This window comes from Protopterus annectens, chromosome 4.part1 (genome assembly GCF_019279795.1).
Source record: "Protopterus annectens isolate FY-2018-M chromosome 4.part1, PAN1.0, whole genome shotgun sequence".
NCBI lineage: Eukaryota > Metazoa > Chordata > Ceratodontiformes > Protopteridae > Protopterus > Protopterus annectens.
Genome location: NC_056734.1, coordinates 92751995 through 92771452, shown reverse-complemented (window position 1 = coordinate 92771452; position 19458 = coordinate 92751995). Strand labels below are relative to the sequence as shown.

Below are 19458 nucleotides of genomic sequence, written 5' to 3'. Positions count from 1 at the left end.
GTCCAAACCAACGTAATCTTGCCTCTCTGGCTTTGTCTCCAAACCTTCCAACCTGGCTGACCCTCTAATATACTTATTGCTAATCCTGTCCATCCTCGTCACACCCAGTGCAAATCTTAACATCTTCAACTCTGCCACGTCAGGCTCTGACTTCTGCCTTTTTGTCAATGCCATTTTCTCAGTGCCACTGTCTCCAACCCATATAACATAGCTGGTCTGACTACCCTCTTGTAGACCTTCCCTTTCACTCTTACTGGTATTCATCTGTCACAAATCACTCCTGACACTCTTTTCCACCCACTCCATCCTGCCTGTACTGTCATCTTCACCTGTCTTCCACACTCCCCATTACTCTGAACTGTTGATCCCAAGTACATAAACTCATCCACCTTCGCCACCTCTACTCCCTGCATCCTCACCATTCCTGTACCCTCCCTCTCATTCACACACATATATTCTTAGTCCTGCTGACCTTCATTCCTCTTCTCTATAGAGCATATATCCACCTCTCTAGGGTCTCCTCCACCTGTTCCCTACTCTCGCTACATATAACAATGTCATCTGCAAACATCATAGTCCATGGGGACTCCGGTCTCTCGTCTGTCAACCTGTCCATCACCATTGCAAATAAAGGGCTCAAAGCTGATCCTTGATGTAATCCCACCTCCACCTTAAACGCATCCGTCACTCCCATCGCAGACCTCACCTCTGTCACACTACCCTTGTACATATCCTGTACCACTCTTACATACTTCTCTGACATTCCCGACTTCCTCATACAATACCACAACTCCTCTCTAGGCACCCTGTCATATGCTTTCTCTAAATCCACAAAGACACAATGCAACTCCTTCTGACCTTCTCTGTACTTCTCCATCAACACTCTCAGAGCAAACATCACATTTGTAGTGTTCTTTCCTGGACTATACTGCTGATCACTAATCACCACCTCCCTTCTTAACCTAGCTTCCACTACTCTTTTCCATAACTTCATGCTGTGACTGATCAGCTTAATCCCTCTGTAGTTACTACAGCTGTGCACATCACCCTTATTCTTAAAAATCGGTACCAAAACACTTTTTCTCCATTCCTCAGGCATCCTCTCACCTTCCAAGATTTTATTAAACAATCTAGTTAAAAACTCCACTGCCATTTCACCTAAACAACCTCCATGCTTCCACAGGTATGTCATCTGGACCCACAGCCTTTCCGTTCTTCATCCTCTTCATAGCTATCCTTACTTCCTCCTTGCTAATCCACTGCACTTCATGATTCACTATCCGCACATCATCCGACCTTCTCTCCCTCTCATTCTCTTCATTCATCAGCCCCTCAAAGTACTTTTTCCATCTGCTCAACACACTCTCCTCGCTTGAGTACGTTTCCCTCATTATCCTTTATCACCCTTACCTGCTGCACATCTTTACTAGCTCGGTCCCTCTGTCTAGCCAGGTCCTTTTCTCTCTCCTTAGTGTCCAACCTTTTATACAACTCTTCATACGCCTTATCCTTATCCTTAGCCTTCGCCACCTCTCTTTGCCATGCACCTCATCTCCTTATACTCTTGTCTACTTTCTTCATCTTTTTGACAATCCCACTTCTTCGCCAACCTCTTTCTCTGTATACTCTCCTATACTTCATTCCACCACCAGGTCTCCTTGTCCTCCTTCCTCTTTCCAGAAGTCACACCAAGCACCTCTCTAGCCATCTCTTACTAGCTCTGCTGTAGTTACCCAGCTATTCGGTAACTCTTCACTACCACCCAGTGCCTGTCTTAACTCTTCCCTGAACATCACCTCACGATTTCATTTTCCATCATTTGATCCTTGATACTGCCATCACACTCATCCTCCTCCTCTTGATCACCAGTGTCATCCTACAAACCACCTTCCTATGCTGCCTAACTACACTTTCCCTTGCCACCACTTTACAGTCTCCAATCTCCTTCAGACTGGCCCATCTACATAAGATATAATTCACATGTGTGCATCTTCCTCCACTCTTGTATGTCACCCTATGCTCCTCCCTCTTGTTAAAATACGTATTCATCACAGCTACGTCCATCCTTTTCACAAAATCCTCTACCAACTGACCTTCTGCATTCCTTTGCTTAACACCATACCTACCCATCACTTCCTCATCCCCTCTGTTCCCTTCACCAATATGCCCATTGAAATCTGCTCCAATCACCAGTCTCTCACCCTTGGGTACAGTCATCACCACTTCACCCAACTCGCTCCAAAATTATTTCAGGGTGACCCTTTTTCGCAAAATCCTCTACCAACTGACCTTCTGCATTCCTTTGCTTAACACCATACCTACCCATCACTTCCTCATCCCCTCTGTTCCCTTCACCAATATGCCCATTGAAATCTGCTCCAATCACCAGTCTCTCACCCTTGGGTACAGTCATCACCACTTCACCCAACTCGCTCCAAAATTATTTCAGGGTGACTCCCTGTCACCTGTGCTATTCTATCTTGCCCTTAACCCATTAAGCTGTCTACTTAACAGGTTAGGCCATGACTATAATTTGGCTCCTAGAAAACAAATTGTAAAGACTTCTCATCTTCTGTTTGTCAACTATTTAAAACTGTAGCTCATTAGATGGGGAACTGAAAGCACTACTGTAAGTAGCCAAAACTTTTTCAGATAATATAAGAATGTCATTTGGTCTTGATAAGTGTGCAAAAGCAAGCTAGCAGGAAAACTGCAGCACCAAGAAAATGTCAGTTTGGGACAAGAATGTGATAGAACTTGAGCAAGAGGGAGTGTATACACATTTGGTAATTGAAGGATCAATGAGGATCAATAATAAAACATTAACAAATGCAAATAAAACTTAGTAAGGAGTATTTTAGAAGACTTTACTCTTGGAAACAGCATTGACATCTAGGAGCAAAATGCAAACTGTAAACCAGTTTGCTGTTCCTGTCTTAACTTATAGGTTTGGAGTGACTGACTGGCCCTAAAATGCATTTGATAGACAGGAAAACAAGGATGCTTCATGCTCACTAAATGATTTATAAAAATCCATGTATACCAAGATTATATATTCCCTGTTCCGAAGGAGGCATCAGCCTCCTTGAAATTTATGGCATGCAGAGGTCTGCAATCGTGGGACTGCACACACACCTGCTGACCTCACAAGACCCAAACATAGTGAAAGTTTTGAAACATGAGGCGAATAAATCTGAGATGACTTCCCTGCTTAGTCTAGCAGAAGCATATCAATGTCGAGCAGGAATGGAAATCAAACCAGAGGTAGATAAAAATCAGGTGGTAACTGAATGTCAAAAAAAGAATGCAAGATGAAGGATCACATGAGAAGGCAAGGAATGTGGAAAATGCATAAATATAGTTACAAGTATGGAAAACGTCTGGAAGAACCTCATGTTGATCAGGATCGAATGCATGAACGGTTAAGGAGAGGTGAATTCAAACCAAAAGATGTTGTGTCTTTCAGCTTATCCCGGTTAGGGGTCGCCACAGCGGAACTCTGGTCCGCTAATGTTTGGTAGTGGATTTTTTTACGTGCAGAATTACCAGCCCTGACGCACAACCTTCAACGAAGGCATGCCCATTCACGCATGCCTGCACACAGAAGACACTCTAGCTGAGAATCGAATGGGACACCGTCTTGCTGTGAGGCGACAAGTAATATTGGAGGCCCAAGCTAGTGGTCTACATACATGATGGCTTACAAAGTCCTTTGAACATGTGGGAGAAACCGACAAATGCAGGCTTTGTAAAACAATTGGACACAAGTTGCACACCTTGTTGCTGATTGAAATACTAACAGCAAAAGGGTTATATACTGAAAGGCACAATAATGTGGCAAGACTATTGCACTGGGGTTTGTGCAAACATTATGGTATTAAAGTGGCTGAAAAACACTGGAAACATGAACCACAGTGCAGCATAGAAAATTAAGTCTACATCACATTGGATCACCCATTACCAACCGTTCAAAAGGTAGATGTGAGAAAACCAGATATAGTGGTCCATGAAAAGAAGAAAAAAGTAGCATTGATCGTTTGAAATCGCTACACCCAGTGACTACAGTGTCTTGCGTACAGAGACGCACAAAGTCATAAAATATCAAGATTTGCAGGCAGAAATGTGGAAGAAAGAGACCCAGACAGTTGCAACAGTAGTAGGAGCAACAGGTCGTATAAATCAGTCAATACATTACATACATTAGATAAATTACCAATACATGTAACTCTGTACGAACTGCAGGAGGAGTCATTACTGGGCACATTGTGGGTGCTGTGAAGAACACTTTTGGCTGACATCAAAGATTGAAACAATACTAATTTCATGAACTTTAATCATACTTTGACTTGGGAATGGGGTCCATTCCAGTCAGGGTATTAGAAACAAAAAAGATTTGGAGAAATTAGAGTGTAGCCACCTATTGATACTGTGAACATAGCAATAAGGAAGATAATCAGAATACTGTAGTCAAATATAGACTCTGGCAGTGGAAAAAGCTGCACTCTTACATTCTTTCCTAGGGCCTCTTCTATATATAGTACATCTTTATAAGAACAATAGGAATTGCAACAGTTTCATAATCTGTTTTGTTTCCAGAAGGAGGCACCTCGACACCTCTGCTGGCAGTCAGTATAGCTCCTGCACCAGCAGCTTGAGCAATCCTGCCTTTTTCTGCAAATGTGCAGTTGCCTCTCATCACGGCATCTGCCTTGTCCTTAACGCCACCAGTAGGAAGATCAGTATGTTTGCAGAGTGCTGCGTGAGTTGTTTTTCAAAGCATAGGTGGTAGCATTACTGATGGTCTGTGGAAGATGTGTCCATTCAGGGTTTTATTCCAGGCAATAGTCACGTGAAAGTGGAGCTGTCCCATCATTTATTGCATGAAGAATACCTACCTCAGCAGAAACCTAGAAAATTAAAATAACAAGGCCATGTAAACCAACATACAATCAGTGCCTCATGCTAGACCATGCAACTTGTTCTGAATGAAACAATTTAGCTCACTTAGAGAGAGAGAGAAACTGTTTAAAAAAAAGAAAAAAACGAAACTAATATCCTGTGGCCAGTTTTGTTAAACCCAAAACCAAGTTTAATTAGGGGAACCCTGTAACTGTCAACTGTGTTTAGGTTATATGGTACAGTGAGCTGAAATTGCCCTCATACTTCCTGTTCTGTCTTTCACTCGATCGCCAATTTTTACGCAGCCACCTCCCACTTTACTAAAAAGTGTTTGTGTAAGTGTGTAATAGCGTCAGGTCATCATCGGTTCCCCTTTTCCCATTTTTACATGGGGTTGTGGTGTCGCATCGCAGCATTAGCCTATGTTTACACTGCTGAGTGGCTCCCTTAAAAATAGCCAATACCTTGTGGGGCTAACCAGGTCAACAAAAAGTGGGGCTAACCAGGTCAACAAAAAGTAAGGAAATAAAATGAGTTGTATTGATCCATTGTTCTGTAGAGATTATGGGTCTGCGTGCTGATACATTTCATCGCTCTAAACTGTAGGTTATATTGCCATCCTCCTCATCTGAAACAAAACTTTCCGGTCATTTTCACATCCCTGTTCCCATGGACTCTGAGTGCATCAGGAGTTGCAGAGCTTTTGTAGCTTTGTTACAGTTATATTTCCCCAGCAAAGGACCACTGTGAGCGTCTTAAACTCTGAAATAGTCATAACTTGAAGCTGTAGGAGGAAGCAGCTGATTTCCATCCTGCATGTGTAAAATCTAACGTGCCAGTTTAAATAGTTTAATGATTGATGTTATCTTGTCAGAAAGGGCAGATTTTATTAGAACATATAAACTGCTGCCGAGACCTCTGCAGCTTTATTTCTATTACTTAACATAGTGACTTTAAGCAGAAATATACCATAAATATTTCTAGACATGATTAATGTCTGAGTTATGGCATTTTGAAAAATTATATAAGCGCATACTTTGTCATCAGGCATTCACTTTTACAGTCCTAAAGAATACAGGAGATTTTGTAAACCATTGGAGATGTTTTTTTCTGATAAATACATTAGCAGTCACTCTGTTAAGAATTCCTTGTTGCACATAATAGCTGAAAGAGCTTCATCTGAAATGAGGCTTTGAAATAAGTGGAAGCTAGGGGTTAACAGAGAATTGGCTGCCCCCTCATGTTTTTTGCAAGGGGTAAGCAGCCCTATTTGTTTTGTTTCCCATGAAGTTGGATTGCTGGAAACGATGGTTGTTTATGCTGTAGTTTCAGAGCGGGAAGGGTACAGACCATTTGGTAAAATAGGTGTACACATTTGAGACTGTACCTTCTGTGCTTGCTAGCACATGCTCCTGCTCTCTCTTTGATGGTTAATAATCAGGCAGTGACTGAACCACTTTCATATTGTGCTTACTGTGGTGCATTGTAGTAGTTGGGAGGTGCTAACTGTGCATTTTTCTTAGGTATTCACATTGTCCAGCAGTTGTGTAGCATTGAATTAAGCAGTGTTTAGGAATGAGTGACAAGTGATTGGGAAGATTTTGATAGTGTTCCAAATTTTCAAACTATAGCAGCAGCACTGAAAGAGAGAAGGGACGTTTTATGTCCATTTGATATTTGAATGAGGCTTGCCCTTCAATTTTGCTGCACTGAAGTCTTAAATAGGTACTTTGAGTGCATCAAATCCTTAAACTGGCACGCACTTTACTGAAAACGTTGTGTTTGGACCATCACAGTCCTTACCACAGGGTGAGCTTCTCCCTTTTTATTTTTGAAGTTGCCTGAATAGAAGCGTTTATTAGAATGCAGAAAATGAGGAACCATGGTCAAGTTTATATATCCTATTTTGCTGTGGCTGCTTGGTCTAAGTTGAGGAGTTGATTCTGTTTTCTCTCTTCCCTGTGACTTTGTCCCTCTTGTGCCTGTCGGTGAAAATTAGCTGCTTTGCAAAATTTAGCAATGTTTTGAGGTTAAATGTTATCACAAGATAAATGGGAGTCTGGATGGCACTCTGTCCAGTCCCCAGATGTTTCCTGCATGCAGGCTGCTTTCCCACTGTGGTCTTGTCCATGAATTGGCCTGAGGACTTGTGTCATGTTTTAATGGTTTCCTGTCTTCATGCATTGCAAAAAGTGGCCTCTGTCATTAGTTTTTGGAAAGCATAGCATCCGTTGTGTGGTACTGGTTTTAAAAGTTGAGAAAACAGGAGACGTCTGAAATATAAGCATGTATTCTTGTTCACATTTTTCTTCACAGCACTGTATCTGAAATTGTTGGGTGGCTGCAGTGGTGCAGCTGTTAGTGTTGCCACCTCACAGCAGAAGGCTCTCCGGTTCGATCCTCGGCTGGGGTGCCTTCTGTGTGGAGTCTGCTTGTCCTCCCTGTGGTCACGTGGGTTTCCTCTGGATGCTCCAGTTTCCTCCCACATCCCAAAGACATGCTGTAGGTGGATTGGATACTCCAAATTGGCCCTAGGTATGAGTGCGTGTGCCTTCCGTGGAAGGTTGGGTGCCGGGCTGGCAACTCAACACCATAAAACGCCATTGCCAATTATGAGCGTACAGTTGATCTGCTGTGACGACCCCTAACCGGGAAAAGCCGAAAGAAGAACTGTATCTGAAATTGTTAAATTTCTAATTTACATGTTACTTTCTTCTTTTTGTGCCATGCATACCTCTCAAACTTTTAGTGCAAGAAATCTGGACAAAGTCTTAAACAAAAAGGCCCAAAAATGGGGACAGCTTTTAAGTACTGCTCTTATAACCTTAGAAAGCTGCTAAAATAACAGGATTTGTGTTATCAATCATTTTCTGAATGATCTGTAGTGTTAAACTTAAATGTGTGTTATTTAGTGACTTCAGTCCTCAATGATTTGCCATAAATCCACAAATTCTATGAAGAGCAGACCAAAAAATGAGGCAAAAATCTGGACCGTTGAGGTATGGTGCCATGGCAACTGAATCAGAAATAAATGTCCTTTTCTTAGAAATGTTACCTTCCCTGCAAAATTATCCCTGCACTGTCTCGCATAACATGATTCTGAGGTTTCTTCTGTTCTCTGGTATTTCTATGCCGTTCAATTCTCTTGCTGCACATGTTGGATTTGAATGAGTTCTTGTAATTTCTTTAATCGAAACTTGGAAAGCATCATTATTTTCAGTCCTAACTCTAAACCATTTAGCCACTAAATTTTGTAGGCTTTCAAGCCTGGTGGCAAGAAATTTTTTTTTTTTCTTTACATTTAATAAAATTTCTTATCAAACATTAACACAGTTCCATTTCTGATGCAAGACTGTTCTCATACTTCACTTTAGGTCTACTGCCTGTCAGCATTCTTTGCTCTAAACAAGCAAAAGCATTGCGACTCTGGGTTACAGGTAACATACTGCTCAAACTTGCATGCCTAAAATTATAACATTATTTTTTAGTCCTTTTTTTTTCCTGTAACTGATTTATGGCGGTGTAAGTCTTGTAACTGCTACTTCATGAGGCACAGTCCCAGAAATTCAACTGTGTTGCGATAGTTATTGCCTTCTCCATTTAAGCCATGCAAATGTATGCTGAAATATACAACATAATTTCATGTAATCCTTGTTCTAATTTCATCAAAGCATAACTGTAGTTTAAATCTGCAGTCAGTAGTATAGACTGCTCAAATGTTCTTTCCTAGTTTTGTATTATGTACTTCAAACTAGTAGGTAATATATTTAGTGCAGTTTAGTGGGCTTGCCTTAGTTGAAGGTTGAACGTCGTGCTGGCACCTTGGCGTTAGTGAAAATCTACTGCCTATCATTAGCAGACTGGAGTTCCGGTGTGGCGACCCCTAACCAGATACTTACTATTTAACTGCAGAGGCAGAATTGTTTATAACTCTTCGGTGCTGTAGAGACCTTTCCTTCAGAGTAGTAGTGTTGCAAGACAATGGTACTGATAAATTAGTACATTATACAGCACATGTTGGAGTTTTTTTCTTTTTTGTCTTGCAGTGGAAGCAATGGCAAAATAGGATGAATATGTACTGGGTGATTTTTTTTGATAAAAATGCATTAGGTTTGCAAATTAAACATGTATAGCAGTGTTCAAATCAAAATGCATTCTGAGAAGAATGCTGTGGTTATGGCAGTTTTAGGAGATGAATCGTTTTTATATCCATGTGAAAGTATGCGTACTGTTCATCCCATTTGAACCCCTAACTCCATAACCCTGGCATTAGTTTTAAATAACCGTAGACTAATGTTGAAATGCTTGTGTATCCATTACAGTTAAGCTGCTGACACCCTTGTGTGTATAGCAGCTGTTCCAATCACATATGTATACTTGTTTGATCCCGAATTCTGTAACTTAGTTGAACAGTATACTGTTAGCTATCAAAGATATCCGGATTCATTTGACTACTAACTTGAATAAAGTGTACAACACACGTCAGGAAATTCCCAGCAAGTAGTAACTTTTTTTGGGAAAGGAATTGTCAGACATTGATAAGTGCTTTGTCATCCCAGGTTATGGAGATAACTAACCTTGGATCTTCAGCACATATGCTGACATTTATGCATCTCATAGCTAGCCTTTTAGGATTCCAGAAACACATGTCAGAGTCTTGAATTGGATAGCTGTAAAACTTGGGAAATTTTTCAGCCACCCTGTTTTATGGACCACTTCTCCCATCTACACTTGAGGGTAGAATTCTAGGGTCTCTATTCGAACATCGAATATTTAACCGTTCGGATCACTAAAGGTCAACCTTTAGTGATCGAACTGTTAAAACATCAGATGTTCAGGAAAAAAAACAAAAAAAAAACCTAAACGGTTTTCCATTTACTTGTTCGATGTTCTGCAGTTTCGCTATTCTCGTGTCGACAATGTCAGATCCGACATTGTCTGCTTTCGAGAATTTAATATAGACCCAGAATTCTATGCCTCCCCCCTTCAAGCACTAGTCACTGTTAACCAGTTCCTTCATTCCTGGACTACTTATCGCTTGACAGCTTTAAACCAGTCATCCAGGGCTTCCATACACAGAATCTGGAATCTCACCTGAAACTAAGCATTCAAGACTTAACTACTAGTCTTGTTTAATTTAAAAAAAGTTGAACTCCTATTCCATTAGCTGCATTTAGTCATTGTTTAGCAAGTAAACAGCAGCTTCCACTTTTACAAAGTTAGTGTACAAAAAGGGCTGTAAACATAATGAAGTGGTCTCCGAAAGACATGCATGAATGGGTGTGCCTTCGCTGAAGGTTGGGCGTTGGACTGGCAACTCGGCACCATAAAAAATCTACTGCCAATCATTCGCGGACCAGAGTTCCGCTGTGGCGATCCCTAACCGGGAAAAGCAGAAAAGACAAACAAACTAGTAGCATGCTTAGCTCTCAGCCAGTCAATGACAAATCTCAACTGAATCTGGGACAAATCCAGAAATAATCATGGACACTTTCTTATTCTGTTAGTGGTGCTAATATTTTAGACTGTGAATTAATGTACATTTTCTGAACTAAAAGATCTAACTCTAATTGGTTTCATTATTAAGTGCAATTCTCCACCTTTCCTCCAACAGTCGCCAGTTCTCCAAAGGCCCTGAATGCTCCTGCCGTCCAGGTATGCACCCCAGGCGCAGTCTGATGCGTCTGTGGTGAGGGTCTGGGCAGCATGGGGTTGTGAGAAGGGAAGTCCCTTGCTGTGGTTGCATGCTGTTGCCCACCAAAGAAAGTCTTTCCTTAGACAGGGTATCATAGGTATGACAGTTTCCAGGTTTTGAGAGTATCGACACCAAAGGCTTTTTAAGTACCATTGTAGTTTCTTCATATGCAGTCTGGCGTATGGAATGAGTAGAATGCAGGAGGCCATGAACCATTGAGCTTGCAGGATTTTCCTTGCAGATAACTGGGGTTCTGGTGGCTAGTTGATAGTATCCTGTCAGGTAGGCTTGTTTTTCTGGAGTAAGGAATGCCATCTGGGATGCTGTGTCCAGGCTTGCTACCAGGAATACAATTTTTTGTTTGGGGATTAGTTTTTATTGCTTTTCGTTGATGGTATACTCCAGGGAGGTCAATAGGTCCTTTACAAAGGTCAGGTGCTGTAACAGCTTTTCCTGACTGCCTGAATCAGGCAGTCGTCTAAGTAGGAGTCGATTTGAATATTTCTTTGTCTGCAAAAAGCAATGGCTGGAGTTAGGCATTTTGTGAAAACTATGGGAGCAATGGATAAGCCAAAGGGAAGCACAGAGAACTGAATGTGCATAGATCCTGCCCTGAAATGTAAGTATTTCCTGCAAGATTCCTTGATTGGGATGTGTAGGTAGGCCACATTTAGGTCTAGGGTGGCTTAACCAAGCATCCTTGGAAAGCATAAGAAGCTGCTGCTGGAGGGTGAGCATTTTGAATTTTGGTATCACCAAAAAGGTGTTTAGAATGGATAGATTGAGTATTGGTTGCCAGGTGCTCTCTTTCCTGGGTATCAGGAAGAGTCTGGAATTGAAGCCTTGGCCTATCTGGTCTGCAGGAACATGCTGCATTGCCCTCATGGTGAACAGGGAATGGACATGCTTTTTGGCCTCTACCCACTGGTTTGGGGGGAGATCTGGGAACCCTTTTGAAGTTGGCAGAGTCTGGAAATAAAATTTGTATCCCTGGGTCACTGTTGAGGACCAGTTGTTTGCGTGGAAGGAGAGTTTTCCTCCTATGGGGTGCAAGCAGCTGGGCAGAGGTTAGGGGTGGAGGTGTAAAGTCATTGTGAGTTTTTACTATAAAGGGGTGGCATCTTTGAAGAGGAGAAACTCCATTGCTTAGATCTCTGCATTCCCTAGGACTGCTGTCTGGGGGTTCTGCTTCCCCTGGGTTTTGGCTGAGCTGGCCTGGAGGGGGCTGGAAAGGACCAGTGCTTGGAGGGGCAATGCCTACTGAACCACGGAGGCTGGACCTGTAAGACGTCTTTAAGTCTGCATAACTATCTTTTTTAAGAACTCTTCTGCCTTGGTGCCAAACAAATTGTCTTTATTCAATGGTGTGTCCAATAACTTTGATTTGACATGATCTGTCAAGGTCTGCTCCTTAAGCCAAGTATGCCTTGTAAGGACAGAGCCAGTGACTGCTGCCCTGAAAGATGCTTCTAGGGCGTCAAGCCACATTGCAAGGTGTGCTTAGTAACTTGGCTTGCAGAATGCATAAGCTCTTGTAATTCTTTATTTTCTGCACAAACAGGAAAGGAGGATATTTTTTGTTTGAGGAGTTCCATGGTATGCTGCTGATATTTCAGCATGTGGAACTGACAATTTAGTGCTCTAGTAGCAAGAGTTGCAGAGGTGTATACTTTTTTTACTCCATCTGTTTAAAGCTCGGGAATCCCTGTCTGAGCAGCTGGGATTTTTAACTGAGGTTGCTTTAATTCCTTTAGGTCCTTGGGAGATTACCTCTGGGTCAGCAGTAGGATTTTTGAAAAGGAATTTGTGAGAGTCAGGGACTCTGTAGTACCAGTCAGGTTTTCTGGGAGCAGGAGGAAAGGTGTCAGGAGTCAAACTGGATTTCATAAAAAACATCATTCACAACATCCAGGACAGGAGGAATGGCCAAAGGTCTGTGCTGTGGTAAATCTAAGAATTCCCTGAGTCTGTTTTTGACTGAGGATAGTCTTGACATCCCCATTGGAAATGCTCCCTTAAAGTATGTATGGTTTCGCCAAATGAAAAATCCTCTGGAGAAGAGGCAGAAGGAATGGATTCCTCTGCATCAGAATCCTCATAAGCGGAGAGGGGTTGCATGTCTTCATATTCAGAAATCTGAGTCCTAGGACTCCTGTTCAGATAAAACTACTGGGGACAAATCTTTTTTTTTTCTTTTGGCAGGGGTAGCCTGGCTTCTCCTAATGAGCATAATAAGGTCTTCTGCCATTTTAAACATTTGAGATTGAGGCATGGAAGCAGGTCCCTGAGCTTGTGTCGTCATTTTTTTTAGGTGTAGTTCATACCCTGGGCCTTAGAAACTTGGTAGTTTTTGAAAGAACTGAAGACGCGAAAGAAGTCTGTTGAATACTACCAAGAACTTCCTCGGAAGCCGGTGCCTGCTCAGCGGCTCCAGACCCATCCAAGGTAGAGACATCTGCAGGATCCTTAGTCAAAGAACGGTTTTGCAGTATACCGGACTCCAAACTGGTTTCGGTAGCAGCCTGCGAATCCACAGAAGCGGGCATCAGGGTCTGCGAAAGTGCCTCACTGAGGACCGGAGAACTGACTGCTTGCTTAACGGAAGCATCGTCTGCAGTTTTGGACCTGTGCAGTGTGTCTGTCTTTATCCTTATGTTTTTTCAGAAGATTGGTAGTTGCATGGCTTACTGAAGCCATATCGGAATACGAGGACTGAGAGCAAAAATATTTAGCTATTATAAGGGCCCGACGACTTGTAGTACTGGAGTTGAACAAAGCGCAAAAGCGACAGCGGGGGACATCATGGTCTGGGCCTAAACAGTTGACGCAGTAAGAAGTCTCTGTGTGGTATTTGCTTTCCACAGGTGAGACAATTGCTAACTTTTTCTGACATCTGTTAGAGCAAGAAAAAAGGATCCCCAACTGGGTACTTAGCTTTAGAAGACTTCAACTTTAATTCGGAAATGAAAACTCATGTAGCGGCCGACTGGCACTTGTGCGAACTGCTTCTGCTTCGGGCTCCTCAGCAAGAAAGACTGATGTAATGGAGTCAGCTGCCTGATTTTATGGCAGCAGCAACTGACGCAGAAATGCTAAGCCTCTGTTATTTGGGCCGAGTGAGGGCTACTCCTGGCAGGATAACCCAGTGTGATGACTGCAACAGTGAATACAGTCGAACATCTACATTTATGGTAAGTGTACACAGCTGTTGTAGGCAGTGTAGTTCTTAAGTCACTTGTAGGCTGCAATCGGATGTAGGTCATAAAAGGGACATATGCACATACCATCCTCAGAACTGAATGCCCGTGGAGGAATGTCAGACTAAGTTTATAAAAAGGTCGGTACATCCTTGCAAAACAATAGACCAGGAAGGAGGAGGGTGGGGTAGAATACTGCAGCAGTGCTATAAGGATGACTGTGGTCAGGGATACAGATAATAGGCAAGAGGGGGCTGGAATTTATTGGAGAAAACTGGCAAAGGAACCAAGGTATTGGGAGCAAATAACTCGAATGGGAAGAGGCCAAGAATTTTTTTGAACTGCAGGATAGAGATTGCCTTCCCTATCAACGATTGATATCCGAGGATAGTCAAAGAGAAAGAAGGGGGGAATCCTAAACGAAAGACCAGCACTGGTAGAGCTTTTAATAGAATCTAGAACAGAAGCTGCCATTAAAGGAATAATTAGGAAAGCATATATAGTATTGCATGGTAATTATAAGACTCCAAGGGCAATCAGAGGAGCTTTGAAAGGATTGGTAAGGGAGATTGGATAAGCAATTCACAGAGACCATGGAGGAATATATGTACATCTCCCAAATAAGCAGGAAAGTAGAAGATTTAGGTTTTGCCTGGAAGTGTTTACTTTGGGGTATGACTCCAAAGAATTTTTCCTCAGGTGGATAGCAAATGTTGGAGGTGTGACAGGCAAGAAAGAGGTAGCTCGGAACATATTTTTGTGGGAGTATAATGAGCTGGTTGACTTTAATGATTCCCTGCAGACTGCTCTGTCAGATGCTGGGTGATCAGATTGGACTGACTGGGGAGATGATTTTTTGAGTTATGTTACAGAATCGGAATTGCCTAGACATAGTAAAACCTTGCTGAATCTAATTATGGTGGCTGCCAAAAAAGTAATTACTAGAAAATGGAAATCAAAGTCTAGACCAACGTTACTAGAAGTAGTGAATATAGTAACAGAGAGAAAACAACTGAAATTGGGATCTTTAGAAAGGAGAAAGAGCAAACTACATAGGAAAAAAATGGGAATTGTAGGAACAATATATGCAGAGCAGGAACGAGGTTTGAGGCAGGCTTTGAATGAGCCGTATAATGCTTAACTGACAATGACTGGATGTTTATAAGTGATGTATAATGTTTGCAACTACAGTTGTTTCAGTGGTGGCTGTGATGTAAACTGTTTGCAACTAAAGTGCTATCGTTTTGTATGTATTTCATTGCTATAAATGTAGGTTTAATAAAGATGTTTGAAGAAAAAAAAATATTGCAACAGTGAAGAGAAGGACATCTATGGTTATGGTAAGTGTCAAAGGAAAAGTATACTTTAAAAATGATCAAAACCCGGTAGGTTCAGGTTAAGGCACTTTAATCTTGCAGCAAGGAGACAAAAACATGCTAAAGAAGAGTTTGTCTAACCAGAAACAGGAAATGCATTCATTTTTATAGGTTATCAAATTAATCCTGTCCTACCATGCTGACGTAACAGATTACCACCTTTTCATCATCTGCAGACCATCTTTCCCATGAATTTCTGCTGATTTAAAAATTTTTTATGTGAAACTTCCTGAGGAAAACAACATGGCCTTGGTTACTTTCAGTTAGATACTTGTTATGTTACATTCAAGATACTACGGCTAAATCAAGCACAATGCTAGCAGTTCATTTCTCTAATAATCCTTTGTCTACCTTATCTCTAAATTACTGCAGCTGCAGAGGTTCCCATCCTCTGGACAAGGCTGTTTGTCTAGAATCATTACATTTATAATATAGAGTATTGTTCATTCATATGCTTCTGACCTAGCAGATAAACACCTGCTTCTCAAGTACATTTCCACAAGGCATAAACAAGAATATTGCTGTGCTAGCAGTTACTAGGTCAGAGGGCAACTTGCAAGTTTCAGTAAGCATGCTGCAGTTTTCAAAAAGCATCTTTTTCGGTCTCATATGAAAACTCAATTTGTATATAACACAGTGCATGAAAAATAGAATGAAAAGAATATTAAAAACACTTGATTATTAATTTGGCATTAAGCATACACACATTAATACATATTTTTCTAACATTTCCCTCCTGTTAATACTTTTTATTCTATTTTCAAAAAAGAATAAACAGCTTGCTTCTTTTCCTAACCTCTTCCATTTAGGATTTGCAGTTAAGAAAGTCATTCAGTTTAAACTTTTATGAAAGTGTTTCGCATTCTAGCAGTTCTTCAAATTCAGTACTTTGATACATAGTCTCAGATACAGATATATCTATGAATTCTTTAATTAATCTCTTCATGCAGGGGATTCCGCAACAAATACAAACTCCTATTAGGAGTAATCCTACCCCAATAGCAATCAATATGTTCATAAAAATGGAGCCCCACCCCCCGAAGGCATTCTGGAAAAACTCTGTCAGAGGGTTTGGGCCTGGTTTGGTCATGGCCGACACTTGCTGAATCACCTCGAGATGGTCGTTTATCTCATGCTGATGGTCAGGAATGAACGCACAGCACTCTTCTTTGATTAAAGCGCAAGTTCCACCTCTCGCCGCTAGGGTGAAGTCAAGAGCTATTCGGTTTTGAAGCACTACAGTTCTCATGGCATTCAGTTCATCAGTTATCAGTTCAAGGGCAGAAAAAGTCGCATTACTCATTATTTCGAGAAGTTTGGACAGTTTTCGCAGCTCCCATATTGATTTAACTCTGCCATACATGGGTGATGTACCTGCCCAGGATGTAATAGCATCACTCAAGTCCATGTGCACAAGTTTGGTTCCCACATTACGATGGTCTTTCCACCCTGCTTCGATTCGTCCCACTGGATTCTCAGGTTTCTTAACAGTCTTTTTGGTTACGTCTCGAGTATTTCGAATACTCCCCTGAGGCAAAGCTGCAGTGTCGGATGGCCGGAACCAGGTACCCCAAAAAACAACTGCCAGACCAATTCTCAGGTAACCATTTATATGCCTTTTTACCGCATACAAAATAAGTCTTCTACCTTAGTTATTACTTTGTTACGAAATGACTGCCCTGCATGAAACATTTTCCTATCTATCACTGATAACTGTTTGAAAAGTACAGGATTGTGCTGTACCTGATCGAGTTTTATGCATAGATTTCAAAAATGAGTCATAATCTGTACTACAAGATCCACTCAAATCATTTGGTTTTCTATAACATTTATACTGTACTGTAACATTGCATTTACTTAATCCAACTTGGATGGAGTCATTTTTATAAAAACATATAATTCCTTTTTGTGTCACAGGCAAATGCAGTGCTACCTTATCTTGTACTTTAATAGCGACTGTGTCAAAAAACAGATTTTCCCAGGTCTCATTGACCCCTAGGGGGATAGCAGTCATTAATAAACCCCCGTATGCTGTTGGTATGGCCGTACAGACCCAGCAGTTCGAAACATTAAAAGTCTCTGCGTACACACGTGTAATTGCCTGATAAGTGTTAAAGTTCGGATGCCAGTCTGTTTGGTTCATTACGTCTAATCAGTTCAACCTTTGTGGCAGGAAAAAGGAACGGCCACAACAAAAAGAACAGTGTGATCAGTATTGCAATTAAAACAATCATACAAGTTTTCTGAGGTTGCTCAATGTCTCTACTCACTCTGTATCTGGCCATTTTGTTTTTGCTGTGCAACAGTAACAAAGTTTTTGTCCAGTTCAAAGTTTTTAACCAGTTTACAGTGCGTCAAATGAATCCAGGAAGCTCGCTCTGCGATCTTGACTGCAGTTGGTGTTGACAGTAGTACCTGGTACGGACCTTCCCACTTCGGAGAACTCCAATTCTTGCGCTTCACAATCTTTGCCCAGACCCAGGTGCCTGGGGCTACTGGTGCTTCCGATTTCGATTGCTCTTTATCTGAAACAGAATTTAACTGCAAAAGTTTGTTATTCAAAAATCGCCTCATATATCCTGCAAGTGAACTGTCAGCCTCCTGCTCTGTAGACATGAGAGGTTTCCACTGAGGTGTATAATATGCCCTCCCAAACAAAGTTTCAAAAGGAGTTAATCCCTTCACATTTGGAACAGTTTTCATACTCAACAGTGCTAAAGGCAAACAGTGCACCCAGTTCTTCTATCAACTTCCTAAGTTTGTTCTTCAATACCCCATTGTGCCTCTCTACTAGCCCTGCAGGTTGGGGGTGATGCGCACAGTGGTTCTTTAATGATATCCCGAAGTAACGACTGAGTTGTTGGATCGTTTGGTTCACGAAATGTTTCCCGTTATCACTATATAAATCTTTTCCGGTATACCAAATCTGGGTATAATTTCTTTTACGAGGACCTTTGCAACAGTAGCTGCATCTGGATTTTTAGTTGAAAACGCTTCTACCCATTTGGAAAACATGTCTATAATAACAAGGCAATACTTCTTATTCTCACATTTATTCAATTCTATGAAATCCATACAGATAGTATGGAACGGATATGGTGGTGTAGGAAACTTCCCTTGCTTAGGCTTCAACGCCCCTTGTGCATGATGTTAGTTACAAACATGGCATGCTGCACAAACATTTTTTGTATAGTTTGTAAACCCGTAGGTTGTAAACACACGATTCACTAACTGTACCACCCCCCCTGTTGAGACATGGCTCTGCCCATGGCTCAACAACGCTGCATATCTAAACGAATTAGATGGCAAATCGGTTTCTTTTCCCTGGAGATGTACAGTCCCTTTTCGAGGATTGCTCCTCGTTTTATCCACTTTTGTTTCTCAATATTTGTAGTAAGTGTCTGCATTGTTTTTAACATTTCTAAATCTAAAATCTCTGAGGGTTGTAATTCCTCACTCAAAAGAAAAGTTTCTGTGGCTGAGGCTGCCTGCTTTGCAGCTGTATCAGCTCGTGCATTACCTTTTGAAATTCTATCCTGTTTGGTATGAGCTACGCATTTGCAAATAGCTACTTTTTTAGGTAACTGAATTGAATCTAACAAGTCTAAAATAAGTTGCGCATGATTAATCGGTTTACCAGTAGATGTTATCATTCCTCTATTTTTCCACTGTTGCGCAAAAACATGTACAGTAGAAAAAGCATACTGACTGTCAGTATAAATGTTCACTTTCTTACCTTCTGCTAAGGTACATGCCCTTGTTAAAGCAATCAATTCTGCTGCTTGTGCAGATAAGTTGTGTGGTAAAGATTTTGCTTCTAAAGTTTCAGTATCAGAAACGACTGCATACCCTACTAGGTTCTGTCCCGTAGGACCCCTTCTGCATGAGCCGTCCACATAGCATGTCACCTCGGCATCATCCAAGGGAACATCCGTAAGGTCTTGTCTAGGTAATGTCTTTTGTTCAATCTCCTGCAGGCAGCAGTGTGGTTTGCCATCTGCAGGGGTTGGAAGCAAAGCTGACTGATTCAAAGTTGTGCATCGTTCAATTGTCATATGAGGTTGGCTCAACAGTATAGTCATACAGGAAAGATGCCTAGCTGGAGAAAGATATGCTACTTTTTCTTGCAGTAAAATAATTGTGACTGCATGAGGCACTCTCAATGTGAGAGGGTGGAATAACACTACTGAGGCTGAAGCCTGCACTGCCATTGCAGCTGCAACTACTGCTTGTACACAGTGGGGCAAGGATCACGCCACTGGGTCTAACTGTGATGAATAATAAGCTATGG

General features: G+C 41.5%; 1 protein-coding gene across 1 annotated transcript in view; it reads left to right on the top strand.

Annotated features, from left to right (window-relative positions):
- LOC122800753 (SPRY domain-containing SOCS box protein 4-like) overlaps positions 1-19458 on the top strand; it is a 633167-nt gene that overhangs the window by 283021 nt on the left and 330688 nt on the right. The window lies entirely within an intron of this gene.